At 34.8% G+C, this 18,505-nt stretch overlaps 1 pseudogene; it reads right to left on the reverse strand.

The window, feature by feature from the left end:
- Window positions 1-1,225: 1,225 nt before the first annotated feature.
- On the reverse strand, window positions 1,226-15,553 carry LOC149557745 (uncharacterized; annotated as a pseudogene).
- Between the last annotated feature and the right edge of the window lie 2,952 nt (window positions 15,554-18,505).

An 18,505-nucleotide genomic window follows, 5' to 3' on the forward strand; every position in this document is an offset into this window, starting at 1 on the left:
AAAAAACCTTGACCATTAAACACAATGATGTTTAAGAATAGCCATCTCTAGATGTTCTTTTGCAGTCTACCTCTAAGTATCATTGACACCTCTCACTGCTAATCCTTATTGAACAAATGTTCATGACTGCCTTGATGATTATTGATAGGAAAAATCGATTTTAATTTATGAATAGGGGGAGGACTCAAGAGACATTGGGGTATTGGGAATAAATATTTAGTGGGTATCTTGGTCTGAAATGTCCCCAGCACTTCTAGTATTACCAACGGATGAATAATTGTAATATATGGTTGATAAAGGTGAAGATGTTTAGCACATTACTCAACAAAATAATCACAATATTGCTTTTAACTATTCATATTTTTTGGCCCATTTTTCATAAGAAAACTTAATTGATGATAGGATTAATTTTCATGTGGACTTAACCTGTCACCCACAAGACAGATAAAAATAAAGAAGTTTTCAAAATCATTAAGACTATTGACAAGAGCTGAGCATTGCTGATCAAATTAGAAGCATCCTGCACCCACTCCTGCAAAAGCACTTTTAACCATCAAGATAGAATAAAGTTCCAAAAGTCAAAATAAATTTCAGGACTGATCTCCAATAGAACGAACTCTTCTTTGTACTATTTGAATGGACTCTATATCGTGCATTTAAATCTTATTATATTATATACTTGAATACATATTGATATCTTCTGTAAAATCTCTGCGGGTGTTTAGTAGAAGTTAAAAGTGCAGTTTCAGTCTTTTTGGTTGCATCAACCCTTTTAAAAGAAGTCAATAGAAGTTGAATATCAACATTGTTAGTTCAAAGTTATGAGAGCACCATCTAGATGCCTCATATTTAAATTCTTAGAAAAATAAGGATCTGAATAAGAGACACGCTGAGACCTATCTCTATACAATCTAATAAGCCCAGAATAACATATTTCAATTTTTTTTATCATATAATTATTAAATTGCTAGGTTACAAAAAGTTGTATCTTCAATAAAAAGACGGGAACATACAATTATGTTTCATTACAAACTACCATATATGATTTGCATTTTTGAAACAAGGAAGTGATATAATTAAAATGATCTAAGAACTGCCCTTTTCTGGCATGAAAGTATGGTAATATACATGTGTAACCTTAAGATGAGTGCATAAATATCAAATTCTATCTGGGGAAATATACATTCAACATTTTGATTTGCCAGCACTTACCAGGGTATGAGACTTATATTTCCTTAGAAATAATATAAGAATCATCATTTACAAAATCGATTAATTTTTTTGGTTCAATTTTACAATCAGCAACTAGCCAGTGAAGTATTCTAACAGTTGAATCACTTGGAGCACAGCAATAAACAAATAGTTTTGCCACACTCCCGTCTCTGACGAAATGCACCCAATAACATATTGTATGTGATAACAATTGGAGCCAAATCCTTTCTTCTCATCTCATTCACCATTGACACAGCCAAATCAAGTTTGTTATCCTTGCAAAAATAATCAATCCATTTATTATACGTTACAGCAGTCGAAAAAATACCAACTTCTTTCACATTTGAAAAATACTTGAAGGCGGTCAGCCTTAAACATCACACACTAATCAAGAAATTAAGCTTGGAAAAGTAAGTCAAACTTTGACTATTTAACACTTTTACTCTAGGAATGAAGCATTAGTGTGTGATGTTTAAGCTGTTCACTTGAAGGCCTTATCTGTTTCGCCAATTTTGCAATGGGCACCAATCATATAGCTATAAGTGTCTTCGTTGGGAGTCAAGCCTTCATCTCGCATCTTATTCATGAGTGAATGAGCTCTACAAATATCTCCTGCCTTGCACAGACCATAAATGACTATATTGTATGCCACTTCATCAGGTTTCAAATTCCTTGTTGCCATCTCCCCTTGTTAGGATAAACCACAGACAGAAATAAAAACTACATGCAAATATAACCAATAACAGAAAAATAATAAAACACACAGAAATGAACACAAAGCACCAAAATTTAACGTGGTTCACCCAATCTCTGGGCTACATCTACCAAATAGCAAGTCTGATCTTATTACAATCCAGTGATTACAACCTGATTACAATCCGTAATCCCTTACAGCTCAATACCGCCGCAAGAACCAATTTCGCATCACAACATAATGAAAAATACCCAACCCTAAGCCCTTTTATACAAGTATTAAACCGCTTTAGGGTTATAACATGTCGGCCATAATATGTCGGCTACCATCTCGGCCACGGCCCAAAATTTTTTTATGAAGTATGTACAGTACTTTCCTGATCAGTCACCACAATCTAACAATCTCCCACTTGGGGACTGATCAGGCTCCACACTAAACAACAATCTTCCACTTGGAGACTGATCCTGTAGCAATACAACTACCACATGGGGCTCCCACTAGATCAAACCACCTTGGACTCTGTTGTTTTTTTATTCATGTTCAGTCTAAAAGACCAACCGAAGCTGAAGAGGAGTTCAGCTTCTCCCTTGTTACAACCTTTGTCAACATATCTACTGGATTGTCATTGGTATGTATCTTCTCTAGCTTTAACTCTCCATCCTCCAAAATTGACCAAATGAAATGGTACTGCAACTATATGTGTTTGGTCTTAGAATGCAGAGCTGAATTCTTAGCAAGATGATTGGCACTCTGACTATCTGTAAACAAATAATTATCCTTCTGAGGATGTCCCAATTCTTCCAAGAAGAACTGAAGCCATATCATCTCCTTGGCTACCTCTGTAGCAGCAACATACTCTACCTCTGTAGTGGATAAAGCATTAATCTTCTGTAACCTAGAAACCCAGCTCACAGCTGTCCCACCAACAATAAAGACATAGCCTGTAGTACTCCGCCTGGTATCAATATCCCCTGCCAAATCTGAGTCAACATAGCCCTATAAATCAGTAGTAGAGCCCCCAAAGTGTAAACACTTATTGGATGTCCCTCTCAAATATCTGAGAATCCACTTGACAGCATTCCAATGCTCAAATCCAGGATGACTCATATACCTGCTAACGACTCCCACTGCATATGCAATATCTGGCCTAGTGCATACCATAGCATACATCAAACTTCCTACAGCTGAAGCATAAAGTACCTTGGACATCTTATCCTCCTCTTCCTGTGTCTTGGGACACATCTCTTTAGTCAATTTCAAATGACCAGGTAAAGGTGTGTTGACAGATTTAGCATTCTCCATACAGAAACGCTGCAACACCTTCTCAACATAATCAGCCTGAGACAGCGTCAAGGTTCTGTTCTTCCTATCTCTGCAAATCTTCATACTAAGGATTTGTTTTGCTGCCCCCAAATCTATCATAGCAAATGCATGTGCTAACTAGCGTTTTAGCCCCTTAATATGATCCATGTTAGACCCAGCTATAAGCATATCATCAACATATAGACATAAAATAATGTAGCTATCATCATCCAACCTCTTAAAATAAACACAATAATATGAATGACACCTGTTATATCCATGCTCATGCATAAAACTTGCAAATTTCAGATACCATTGTCGAGGTGCTTGCTTCAAGCTATATAAACTTTTCTTCAATTTGCACACTAAGTTCTCCTTACCTTTGACCTCAAAACCCTGTGGCTGAGCCATATATATTTCTTCATCCAAATCGCCATGAAGAAAGGTTGTTTTAACATCCATCTGCTCTAAATGCAAATCTTTAGTAGCCACAAGACTTAAAACAGTACAAATAGAAGTCATTTTAACAACAGGAGAAAATATCTCATCAAAATCAATTCCCTTTTTCTGTGCAAATCCTTTTACAACTAACCTGGCCTTAAATCTTTTCTTACCTCCTTCCTCTTCTTTCAACCTGTAAACCCACTTATTCTATAAAGCCTTTTTACCCACAGGCAACTTGCACAAATCCCATGTCTTATTTTTCAGCAAAGAGTCCATTTCATCTTTCATTGCAAACTCCCACTGAATCTTAGTATCCACCTGCACAGCTTCATCATAACTTTCAGGTTCACCAGCATCAGTAAGTAAAATAGAATACAAAGAGGGAGAAAACCTTTGTGGAGATCTAATTTTCCTTGTTGACCATCTAACATTTACTAGTGTGTGTGGTATTTGTTGTTGCAGTTGTTGCACATCATGAGGAATGACTGGAACATCATCTTTTGGAGTATCACCCAGCACTACATAATCATCTTCTTTCTTCTCATGTTGCTGCAATAGATCTTTGTACAACACTTTCTCATTGAATATGACATCCCGACTTCTAACAATTTTAAGATTTTCAAAATCTCAAAGCCTATAACCAAATTCATTAATGCCATATCCAACAAAGACACATTTCTTTGATTTAGCTTCTAGCTTGGTTCTATTTTCAGAGTCTATATGAGCAAAAGCTTCACAACCGAAGGTCTTGAGAAAAGAATAACTCACCTTCTTACCAGTCCATGCTTCCTCTGGAATACCACAACCCAAAGGAGTAGAGGGACCTCTATTAATCAAATATACTGCAGTATTGACAGCCTCTTCCTACATGTGTAAGGGCAACCTAGCATGCAACCTCATGCTCCTTACGCGCTCCATTATTGTCCTATTCATGCGTTCAGCCACTCCATTTTCATGTGGAGTCCCTGGAACATTTTTCTGTCTACGAATACCATTAGTGGAGCAATAATCTTCAAATTCATGACTACAATATGCACCACCATTATCAGATCTGAGACATTTTAATTTCTTACCAGTCTCATTTTCAACTAAGCATTTCCATTTCTTAAAAGTTTGAAATACATTAGATTTCTGTCTAAGGAAATAAACCCATACTTTTCTAGTTGCATCATCAATAAATGTAACATAATAATGAGAGCCACTAAGGGAAGATACCTGAGCCGGTCCCCATACATCTGTATGCACAAGCTCTAATTTCTCTTTTTTGTTTTCCTTCCCTATCTTTACAAAACTCACTCTCTTTTGTTTTTCATATACACAACTTTCACAGAAATCCATATTCACACATTTCAGACCTGGTAAAAATTTCTTTGAATGAAGTACTTTCATACCTTTCTCACTCATGTGCCCAAGTTTATTGTGCCACAATGCTGTATCAGAATCTACAACAACTATTTGTTCTCCCTGCTCAACTGCAGCAATTGTTCCTGAACATTCATTTTTCTTTGAAACAATCAAAGTAGAAGGAACAATATAACCTGTACAAAGATATAAGGTGCCTACTTTCACACCTTTTGCTACTACAAGGGAACCTTTTGAAACCTTCCAATTTTTATCATTAAAAGTAACTACACAACCCTCATCACCGAGTTGCCCTGCTGAAATTAAATTCTTACTTAGTTTTAGAACATGTCTTACCTTATGTAGTAGTCAATGATTCCCATTCTGCAACTTAATTTTAATTTTTTCCTTTCCAACAATCTGACAGGGTTCATTATCCCCCAAATAAACAAGCCCAAAATCCCCTTGGACATAATCAATGAAATAACCTCTATGAGGTGTAGCATGAAATGAAGCACCAGAATCTAAAACCCATGAATCATCAACACTCTCTAAATATAGAAGCAAAGCATCCTCTTCGGATTTGTTACTTACCACATTTGCCTCCTTGTCTCCATCTGATTTATCTCCTTCATTTTTCTTTCGATTCTAGCAATCTTTCTTTTTGTGCCCTAGTTTCCCACAGTACCAGCAATCATTTGGTCCTCTCGATTGAGACCTCTTCCCCTTTGACTTTCTTCTTGATTTTTCATGATTTTCAGAGTTACTTCCTCTTTCAGTCATTCTGCCCCTGCTTTGTGCATTTAAAGCACTTCCTGATGTAGATCCGTGTAGTGCCTGCCCCTTGCTCACATTTTGCTAACATTGTTGAAATCTTTTAGAACTAGTTTTATGTTGATGGTTAGCAGCATTGTTATGAGATTATCAGATATTCTACTATGGATTCAGTTTATTATGTGATGAGATTACAGACTCTATATTTCATATATGTATGATGATTAGTTAGATGGTTTATTATCATATGTGTTTTATTATGGATACTTACCCCATACTTGCATGTGTATGGTGTGTGTGTGTTTGTTTTACGTGTTTGCTTTTGTATGGCATGTCTGATGTGGTTAAGGAAGGGAGTCATAGTCACCTGCTAGTCGGGATCTACACGATGCACCACTTCCTGCCATTGCCTGTTTAGTTTAGTATATATTGTGCTTGTATATGCATGGTTTTTATGCAGGTTGCAGGTACCGAGTATCGACTTCCCTGAATTGCTAGGATGAGCGTACCCTATCACATTATCTCAATGATAAGAGAGGGGAGATAAATTCTCAAGTCCAAATCCCAACCCTTTAAGCCATCTATTCTAATTGGAAAATTAGGACAAGTATCTAAGTTGAGTACCCTCCGAATACGTTGGATGACGTAATTCGTGATTTAAACCTTTGGTTTGATTTTGTATGTATTTTGGCTATGATGGATTTTCATATTTTTACCTTGAGAGTCTTTGATGTATTTTCTATTAATTAAGCCTAATTAAAAGATTTAATTAATGGTTTAATTTAATGAAAAATTAATATGATATTTTAATATTTATTTTATTTAATTAATTGAAAAATTAATTAAATAAAATAATTAAATTTGAAATAAAAGTTAAAAGTTTAAATTTGGAATGTGACAATATTTATTTTAATAATATATATTTGGAATTCATTTTTAAATAAATGACTAAATAATATTATGATTAAAGCTAATAAATATTTTAGCAATTAAGTTTTGGAAAATAAAATTTAAAAGTGAAAAATATATTTAAAATTATTAAAAGATTCTAGATTTCATGTGCTAAAATATAAATATATTAAGATTGCAAAGTGGAATTATTAAAGTTAGTGCATGAGATTTAATAAATAAATTAATTAAATTAGAAAGAGTAAATTAAATATTATATTAATGATTGTGTATTTGCTCACATAGGAGTTGGCAAATTCTCGAGAGTTGTCATGTAGACAACACTGGAGTTTGCACTCTAAGAATGCACTAGTTGTCTACACTTAGAAGTTAGCATTTTATTTGAGCACATGGTGTCTACAACTTTAAGACTTATCTAGAAGGTTGGAGAAGGCTCATGCTTGGTTGTCATGCTTATCTTCTAGTTGTTTCTAGAGACACTCTCGATGCATCTTAGAGGCCTTTAAATAGAGGCTCCCCTAGTGTGTTTGGACAAGCAAAAATGCAAGCTTAAAATGGAAGCTTCAAAGCATACATGCATTAGAGAAGTTCATATGCTCATATATTTTCGACATGCTTCTATGCTCCTTCTAGCATTTTTAGTCACTTGGAGATTCTCAGTTGGCTTGGATCTTGGAAGGATTGCGAATGATGGAGAAGGGAAGGATTCTCTATGGACTTCTAAGGCATGGCAAAATTAGCATCAGTGTCCAGGTGCACTCGTGATAATCGCATAATCTCTTTGCACCATTTCTCTTCCTGTCTTCATCATGTTTGTTATAAGTGTCTGATTATATTCCATAAATGAATTTGCAATTTGAATTGGAAACTAGATATGTATGTTAATTGGTTGAGAAGAAAACATTAGAAAACCCTAAATCCAGTTAAGGAGACATTAGATTTAAACGAGTTTGGGTTCGAATTAGAATTTAATTGAGAAAGGTGATTTCAAATTTATAGTTAAACCCATTGGATGAATTAATGGATACGTTTTAAAAACAATTATTTAAAGGGAAGAATTCCTATTTAGAAAAGCCTCTAAATCTGAGTATATATTCTTTTATAAATCTGCATATATATGTATATAAACAATTTTATATATATGTATATATGTATATATATATGTATATATGTATATATATATATATACATATATATATATATGTATACACGTATATGTATGTATATATGTATATATGTTTATATATATATAAACATATATACATATATACATACATATACGTGTATACATATATATATATACATATGTACATGTACATATATATATATATATATATATATATACATATACATGTATATATATGTATATATATATGTACATGTATATGTACATGTATATACATATACATGTACATATATATATATATATATACATATATACATGTACATATATATATGTATATATATGTACATGTATATGTATATATATACACATATATATGTATATATATGTACATATATGTATGTATATGTACATATACATATATATACATATACATGTATATATACATGTATATACATACATGTATATACATGTATATATACATGTATATGTATATATATGTATATGTACATATACATACATATATGTACATATATATACATATATATGTGTATATATATACATATATATATATATACATATACATGTACATATATATATGTATATATATATATGTATTTGTGTAAGAGGAATGAGAAATTTTATTTATTAAATCTGAATCGCAGTAAAAAAAAAAAAGTTATTGTATGAACCGAATCGCAAAACGTTTTAATAAACGTTTTTCAAAACAAAATATTTATATGTGTATGGGAGGGCGGGGATACTTCCCACCCCACCCTTTTATTACTCACGCTGGCGGTGGTCTTTGGCGCAGTCGTACCTGCGACTGCGATCGCAGGGCCGACTGCGGCCATAACCAACCACACGGCCCAGTACGTGTGATAGCGACGGATTTATCAACCGTCGCACGGTGCTTACAATCCCCCTTCCGACCACCTTCACCCGCCATCCTTTAAATCGCAAAACATTAGTTTATAAACACACCATTTTGTTATATGAATCATGAGCAATTCGATTATAAATGATATTTCGAATTTGAAATAATCATATTGAAACATTTTTATATTGGAAGTTTATCAATATATATATATATATATATATATAAGTGTTAGATATATTGAATATATGATTTAATGTTATATATATATATATATATATATATATATATATATATATTCTGTTGATATCTAATGTTATAGATCTAATCTAAATGAACTTAGGGGGAATAATATTTGTTAATATTGAATTCACAATGAGTCTTTCTGAAACACAATAGGGATCTTTTCAAATATGGAATATACTTTTAGGAACATCTCAATATATTGATTTAAAAGGGTTAATTTAATATAACTTGTTATTAGTTGTCAACAAGTTAATATTAAACTATTAATTCAAATGTTAACGGAAGTTGATCTTGGATTCAACAAGATTTTTTCTTAAGCAACGCTAGTTACTGTAAACTATTGCGAGTGATATTATTAAAGAAAAGAGATATTGAATTATTAATTTGAGTATTGAGGAATTAGAATATGAAGTCTAATGTTTGACTTTTAATGTTAATATATATTAAATAATTATGAGATGGTAATCTATAACGATGTTTAGTGGTGATTATTACGGTAATGTAAATTAAGAGATTTTAAATGATATTGGATTTAATTGATAAAGGTCAAAATCATTGTTATAATATTTAATAACCTAGTCATGATCTGAATTTGTTAATACGTTATGTATTAGTTATTGATATACCTTAAGGGTTAGTTGAATGTTGACTAATGAAGATTGTGGAAGGATCTCTAGAACAAGTAATAATAGTTTTGATGAGTTTATTATTTATTAATGTTTGTTGCGTCTAGCAAATTATTAAATAATAATAGTTTAATGATCTAAATGATTATTGATAATGTGGATTAATTAGGGAAACATTTGTTTTCATATAGGAATGATGAATGTAGTCATTACAGAATTATTAATAAGATTTTCAATATAGCTTGTTTATTTTAAAGAGGGGTAAACGCTTTGACCTGGAGCTATGAACCAGTGAGGCCACAAATGGGGGACCTCATCCCCATGAGATTTGAACCTTGATGGAAAAGATAACAACTCAACAACTTAACCATCACAACATGCCACTATTGGCCACAAATATAGCTTGTTATTAAATATTAACAAGTCATTATTATTGAGTTAGTAATATGATCATTGAGTTATAGTTGACTTTTAACTTACAAGTTATAGTTAGTTATTAGACAACTGATATTAATTGGAACATTGCCTTGGATATGTAATTATTAATTAAATTAATTAGAGTTAATTAGATTTAATTAATAATTAAGTTATGTAATAGAGATTTAATTGATATAATTATGTTAACGAGATTGTAGATTATCTATATTGAGGTTGATAAGTCTTATGACTTGAAGTATGACTTTAGATATTATAAGGTTATCAATGATGATAACGATTAAATTAAAAGACTCAAACTTTAGTAACACTTAATTAAGTTTCTAATTGAAGACTATTAGAATGTTAATAGGTCATGGATGGTGTACCTATGTTAATTGATTGATTTAATTGATCATTTTAATTAAGTTATAAATTCTTCTTATTCAAGGATTGATAAATGGTTCTTTTATAAAAGAATAATGATCCTTTGATAATGTTGAAATGTAGAAATAACATTAAAGAAGAGTTATTCAATTAATAATATGGATCTTGGTCAAATAAAGAGAACAAGTTAATCAAAGGTCAATGATGATCAGATTAGTGAATATTTATTCTTAAGTTATTCTTAGAATGTAATTCTTAATATTGGAAGGATAATGCTATCGGGGAACAAATGGGTTGACTTGTAGGTCAAATGATGAAACTTAGATATTTGAAGTATACTTGAAAATGGAAACTGAAACCCCACACTTGAAATAATGGAAAATGAATCTCTATACATTATTCAACTATGAGATTATAGCAAAACCAAAACATGTGTTTGCATCGTGTATTCTATATGCTTCTTGTTTTGAGTTTTTGGGTTGACTAGTGTTGACCAGTCCTAGGTTGTTACCAGAGGCTCGGGGGTTATGAGATGTGTTGGCATGTTGATCTTATTTGGTCTCGATCTTTATAAGCCCAACCATGGTTATGTGATCGTATGCTCTATGAAATGTTTGTATTTGTTCATCAGTCTTCATGTGTGAAGCTGAGATGTATGTGTATGAGATACCTAAGCTAATCATTTTTGAGTCATCGATCAGTTATCCTTGGATTATTTTCTAGTCGCCATGATGGGACTGAAATGTGGATTTATTGCTTAATGATGTCATGTTGTGACATGTTTTGACTCAACCATTTTGGAGTCTTCGATCAGTATGATTTTGAGATATTTGATTAGTATGATTTTGAGATATTCTTGGTTGCTTGTTGAAGAACCAATGGATATGGTGATTATTTTGAGATATATTTTGGTTATTGAGAACCAATGGATACTTGTAATTATCAATGATGCCTTCAATTGCCAATAGAGAACTGTTGTGGTCATGATTTTCTATAGATGCTTTTCCAGATGCTCATGGAGATTTTGATGATTCTTATCTTGGAGATTTGATGATTCTTATTATGGATATTTGATGCTTATATTGTGGATATTTGATGATTCTTTTTATGGATTATCTTTTGGATTTCTTTACAGTCACTTGTACAGGACTGTGGTGATTTTATGATTCCATGAGCATTAGGGTAGGTAATCTACTTGTAGTGTCAGGAAGTGGCTTGCAATGGGGGCCGGGGCCCTAAGTGGCTGCCAGGGTAACTCATTGTAAGTTTGGTTAATAAGTGATAACATTTACACACTAAATGGGGATTAAATGAACCTAAAAAGATAATTGTTTTGGTTCTCGCCCATGCCTTGAGCGCTTGTACAGGCTAGGATGGGAGTAGTGAGACGCATGGTTGCGACCTTGCATTCCATAGTATGCCTTGTCAATATGAGAGGATACTAGTGGCCACATGAGATCTGTATGGACCCGTGGAGTTTAGCTAACTGCCAGGGTAACTTGTACGAGATAAATGCGATGACACTTTCCCGCTTGCAGAGAAGGTTTCCTACATGTCATTGTGTGCCTCTAGGAAGTAGATGTCGATTTTGTGCTTGGAACCTTTGAGTTAGTATACTTTTAGGATTCCTGGACTCATAGAGATTTATGCTTTGTGATTTTGATAGCCTGTTTGGGACTTGAGATTATCTCCTCAACACGGTGGGAGTGGACCACTTAGGTTCCACGCGGTCGGGTGGTAGTGTTATCACTCTTATCATTTGAGATCCGTCTGAGACACCGTGGTTGGAGCATTCCTGGTTGGTATTTATCTTCATGATGATCTTGGAGCATTATGATAGATGATATACCTTATGATGGATGCATTTATTGGTATGTTTCTTGTATTGATAATTTGCATATGTTAGATGATGTTATTTTATGCTTTACTATTGCATGTTAGTAGGATTTTTTAGGAGTGACATTCCTACTATGTTAATAGCCGATGATCTCTTCGGTGCTTTGGAATGTTACGCACGGAGGGATGGCTAGGATCCACGATGGTCTAATGATGCTATTGACGGTTGGGAGGAACCATGCACTTAGTTAGTTATGTTTGTAATGTATGGTTATCTTTTATGATGGATGTTTACATCTTTATGATGATGATGTATCATGTATCGTTTATGGTTTTATTTACTTTAATCGCATCATGGATTAATATTGGATGATGTTGTACTTTATTTGTACGGATGTTTATTCTTTTAAGCTTTGCATATCTTGCAACATGTATAGTGGATGATTGAGCAATTCAAAATGTACACTTGTATATTGTTTAAGTACATTGGATGCATCATTGTTATTTCATAAGGATGTGATGTTAGATGAATAAGTTATGATTAGAAGTAATTCAACGTTAAGGGATCTTTAAAGAATGTAATCTGTTATGTTATGTTATGTTTACTTTCAGTTGGATGTTACTATTGCTTCCGCGTATGTTATGAATGGTTTATCTTTCATGTTTAAAAAAAAAATTTGTTTGGCAAACTTAGTGAAATTCTTTGGATCCCTTGGCGGGGCATTACAATCCACCTGAAGATTTCCTACGAGTTTTCTCACTTAAAATAACACCAATCATATCATCATATTTTAGGGTACTAGATCCAGGAACAGAATTACTCACAGCCATTACCAAGCCATTCCAGCTTTTAGGTAAAGAACACAAAATCAAGAGAGCCCTAATTTCTTCATCAAAATTGATACCCACAGAAGATAATTGACTAGTAATAGTATTAAACTCATTTAAATGATCTGCAACAGATCCACCTTCTGCCATTTTTATATTAAATAAACGCTTCATGAGAAATACCTTGTTTGAAGCGAAGGGCTTTTCATATAGTGTCGCTAGGGTTTTCATCAAATCTTCTATCGTCTTTGCTTTTGTAATATTAAATGCCACCGATGGTGCCAAGCATAACCGAATGCTTCCGAGTGCCTTTCTGTCCAAGAGATCCCATTCAGCCTCTGACATAGTCCCCTGATTCTTGGCTTTGCCTTCCAACGGCTTCCATAAATCCTTCTGATATAGATAGTCTTCCATTTGCATCTTCCATAATTGGAAGTTCTGCCCTTTAAACCTGAACCCTCAGCTTACCCTCATCTGCCATCGCTCCCACTCAACCATGAGACTCCCACTTAACCGTGAGACTTTCCTACAGAGGATAACTGAAAGACAACCAAGCTCTGATACCACTTGTTAGGATAAACCACGGACAGAAATAAAAACTACATGCAAATATAACCAATAACAGAAAAATAATAGAACACACAGAAATGAACACAAAGCACCAAGATTTAATGTGGTTCACCCAATCCCTGGGCTACATCCACCAAACAGCAAGTCTGATCTTATTACAATCCAGTGATTACAACCTGATTACAATCCGTAATCCCTTACAGCTCAATATCGCCGCAAGAACCAATTTCGCATCACAATGTATAATGAAAAATACCCAACCCTAAGCCCTTTTATACAAGTATTAAACCGCTTTAGGGTTATAACATGTCGGCCATAATATGTCGGCTACCATGTCGGCCACGGCCCAAAATTTTTTTTTGAGGTGATGCCCCGAACCCCACTATTTATGAAGTATGTACAGTACTTTCCTGATCAATCACCACAATCTAACAATCTCCCACTTGGGGACTGATCAGGCTCCACACTAAATAACACCCCTAACAACTTTCCTACCATGTCCAAGTTCCCTGTTCTACTGAATTCACATATCAAAGTAGTATATGTAATCACATCAGGAAGATGTCCTGCATTTTCCATCTTAGAGAGAAGTGTAAATGCTTCATTTTGCCTGTTACTCTGACATAAACCACGAACTAGAATGGAGTAGGTAACAACATCTGGAGAACAACCTCTCCTTAGCATCTCTTTGAACAACTTATGAGCTTTTTTCACTTCTTGTAATTCACATAGGCTGCATATCAAAGAACTATAAGTAATAACATTTGGCTGTAAACCGTTTTTGAACATGAGATGAAAGCAATCCCAAGCCTTGTCCATCCTACCATCTTTGCACAATCCATCAATAACTGCAGTAAATGTCACTTTATTGGGCAAAGGACCAAAGTTCGTCATTTGTACAAAGAGATTGTAAGCTTTGCCTATTTTTCCAGCCTTGCAAAAGCCATCTATCAGCTCAGTATAAATATAGATGTTAGGAAAATAGCCATCCTGTAACATTTTTGCTACTAACCCTAGAGCTTCATCTACTCTTTCTACCTTGCAAAGACCATCTATCAGAGTGCTATATGTAACAATATCTGGAGAGCAGTAACCATGTCTCATTCCAGCAAGTAACCTGAAAGCTTCGTCTTCCATACCTACTTTACAGAGACCATTTAGAAGGGTATTGTATGTAACGTTATTAGGAGACAGTCCATCCTGTATCATTTTAGCTAGTAAAACAAAAGCTTCATTTATTCTACCAATCTTGCAAAGACCATCTATCAGAGTGTTATATGTAACAATATTCGGAGAGCAGTAACCATGTCTCATTCCAGCAAGTAATCTGAGAGCTTCGTCTTCCCTGCCTACTTTACAGAGGCCATTTAGAAGGGTATTGTATGTAACATCATTAGGAAATAATCCATCCTGTATCATTTCAGCTACTAAAACAAGACTTTCATTTATTCTACCAATCTTGCAAAGACCATCTATCAGAATGTTATTTGTAACAATATCAGGAAAACATTGAGCGTGCTTCATTCTGTGCAGGAGCTCACGCGCTTCCTCTATTCGATTCCGTTTACGCAGAGCACTTATGAGGGTGTTAAAAGTGATAACATTTGGATGTACTCCTCTCCCTTCCATTTCACCAAGAAGGATGTTGATTCTGCAGGTATCGCCGTTGTTTGCAAGACCAGCCAAAAGAGCAGTGAAAGATACGACATTGAGAGGGTAGCGTTTAGTGAGGGCCGAGTGGAAGAGGTCCCAGGCCTTGTTTGTGTTTCCCGATTTACAGAGGAAATCAATGGACTGGGTGAAATGCACAACATTAAATTCGTTTCTGATGCGAGGGGATTTCTCGTGTTTGTGCGTGTGTTGAGATGCGGAGGTTTTGAAGTGCTGTTTTGAAGAATGAGAAAGAGGAGGAGACTTTACCAGTTTAAAGAGAGGGAGAATCCAGTTCAATTTGCCTATCATCGCCGTCTTCATGCTCATTAAGAACAGAGCAGAGCAGAACAAAGCCCTAAGTTTTGGTCTCCCATGTTTAATTTACTTTTTACGGTAGGGTTTAGTTCACTATATGATTATATGAGAAAATATTAGAAACTGTATACCCAGCGGTGCTCGTAAGAGAAATTCTAAGTCAAAAGCAGATAAAACTTGTTTCTTAGTCACAAATTAGGAAACCCCAATCCAAAGCAGTGAGTAGAAATTCTGGGAAAATCGGGTAGACTAATGGTTTTTGGGGTATCATTTTGCAAGGAAGTTAGTGCGAATCTTATCATGAATTCTCATGAACGACTTTTTTGGAAGAATTTATTAGTGCTCAGGAAACAGCAAAAACTATTTCGAATTCATCACTTTATTAAAATCTGTTGGAAAGAGAAGACAAAATGGGTAGCCACGAGCCAAATTGTTTTACTCAGCTCATGATGCCAAATAGTTTAATGTCAGACTAGATAAGGGAGCAAAAATGCTGAAGTTTAGAGCATTTTGTTATAAATGAAAGTCTAGAAGAGCAAACGCATTTGTATATAAAAAACACCATTAAGCACAGATTACTAATAATGATAATTACTTTTTACATCTTATATAACATTCTGAAAAATACTGAACCTAAATAGATGTTATTTTGACTATAAAACAGATAAACAGAGAAAGTAGTATAAAATCATTATAACCGTAAGAAGAGCATTAAAGTGATGGACCCTCTTCATCTCTGGTAAAGCCCATGTTTTTTTTGTAATTTTAAACCCACATATTTATATAAAACATTAGCCCCATTCAATTCAAAACAATCATATTATTATTCTACTTTTCAACTGTGAACTGTAAACACAAACAATTCTGAAAAAATAATGTCCATTTCCTTTATCTTTATTGATAGTGGATAAATTTAATTATTTTTTGTCCTTTATAAAGCCAGTCGAACTCCATTTGTCTTTGAATGCTGCCTTCCTTATCTTTCTCTTCCTCTTTCACTTCCACTTCTTTTCAGTCCTCATTATAATTTTCATTCTGTTCGGGCTGAACAGCCTCATCTGCCCCTGCTATGGCTTCTTTGTCAGAGAGGCTTTCCTCTTGCTGAGGAGGCTCATTTGGTTCTCTATAATTTTCTGTGGTAGTGCTTGACGGTTCTCCTGAATCTCCTCTAATGGTAGGAAGGCGAGTGATGCCTTGAAAGAGTTGCTTGTCCACTCCACCCTCTTCATGAGCTCCTCCTCTCCCATATCCTTATTTCCAACTACATCTTGTACATTTTCATAACAATGTAAATCTAACTCCTCTGACCCATGAAGGGGATTTTCATCAGTTATGTTCCTCCTTTGTCGCTTATAGTTTCTATCGCCATCATCATCATCATCTCCATCTCCATCTCCATCTCCATCTCTGTCATCACAGTTACTCCTTTGTCTCTTTTTCTTCTTCTCTTTCTTTGAATATTCCATTTCATTTCTATCCATTCCTCCTCCTCCTTCCTCTTCCTCTTCCTCTTCCTCTTCCTCCTCCACCTCCTCTTCAATTTCCTCTTGTTCATTTTCTTCCTCTTCTTTGTTGCCCTTGTCCACCTCAAGCTCCTCTTCTTCCTCATCTTCTGCTTCATTTTTTTCCTCCTCTTCTTCTGCACCATGCTCTCTTCTATATAGAGCTTCATCATTTTCATCAATTTGTAAATCTACATATAGATCTATTCCTTGGTCTTCTGAATCTTGTATATTTTCATCTACTTGTAAATGTACATATAGATCTGTACCTTGGTAATCCCCAATCCTTCTTGTTGATTCTTCCTGCTCTCGCCTACTGGGAGGATATTCATCAGTAATATTCCTCGTTTGTCTGTTGGGATCACCATCTTCATCCTCTTCTCTATCTCTATCATCAGCATCACTTTGTTTCTTCCTCTTCTTTGGGGGTTCCATTTCTTCGTCATTCATTTCTCCCCCCTCTTGTTCCTCCTCTCCTTCACTTTCTACTTCATCCTCCTCCTCCTCCTCCTCTTCTTGCTCTTCCTCCTCTTTGTCATCATCCTCATCCCACCCATCCTCCTCCTCCTCTTCTTGTTCTTCCTCATCTTCATCATAATCCTCATCCCACTCGTCCTCCTCCTCTTCCTCTTCCTCTTCCTCCTCTTTGTTATTATCCTCATCCCATTCATCCTCTTCTTCCTCTTCTTGCTCTTCCTCCTCTTCATCATAGTCGAAGTCATTTTCCTCCTCCTCCTCTTCATCATTATCTGCATCTTCGTTGTCATCCTCATCCCACTCGTCATGCTCCTCTTTGTCATTATCCTCATCCCACTCATCCTCCTTTTCTTCTTCTTGCTCTTGCTCTTTCTCATCTTCATCACCATCCTCATCCCACTCGTCATCTTCCTCCTCTTCATCATCATCCTCACCCCCCTGTTCTTCCTCCTTTTCTTCTTCCCCATCTTCTTTATCATCATCCTGCTCTTCTTCCTCCTCCTTTTCTCCCTCTTCTTCTTCTTTATTTTCCTTCTCTTCTTTTTCCTCCTCCTCTCTATCATCCTCCTCCCCCTCTTCTGCGTGTTCTTGTTTATTTTCAACTTGATTCCCTTCATCCACACTGCTACTTTTTCTGCTCTTCCTGCTGTTACCCATATTAATATACGGGCAGGTTCTCTCTTTTTAATTATGTGAAAGAAGAATAAAAAAGAATGAAATTAGATGTGCATGTATGAACTAAAGAGGCAATGGACAAAGATGAAAAGCGACAAGAAAGTTTCATTGCTTCATTCAATCCTAATCTGATTTGAATATCCAAAGCTATTAATGAACAGAATGTAGAGAGTTCTTCTTTCTTCTCTAAAATACTAAAGACTCTTCATTTTCATATTCCTGAAGTAATCAGCATTTGCAATTGTTTCTCGCCTATTATATCGTAAACCAATCGAAATGAATTCGACCCGCCAACCTTAC

This window comes from Cupressus sempervirens, chromosome 5 (assembly GCF_028749045.1).
Source record: "Cupressus sempervirens isolate cs-2001-9-10 chromosome 5, ASM2874904v1, whole genome shotgun sequence".
Lineage (NCBI taxonomy): Eukaryota > Viridiplantae > Streptophyta > Pinopsida > Cupressales > Cupressaceae > Cupressus > Cupressus sempervirens.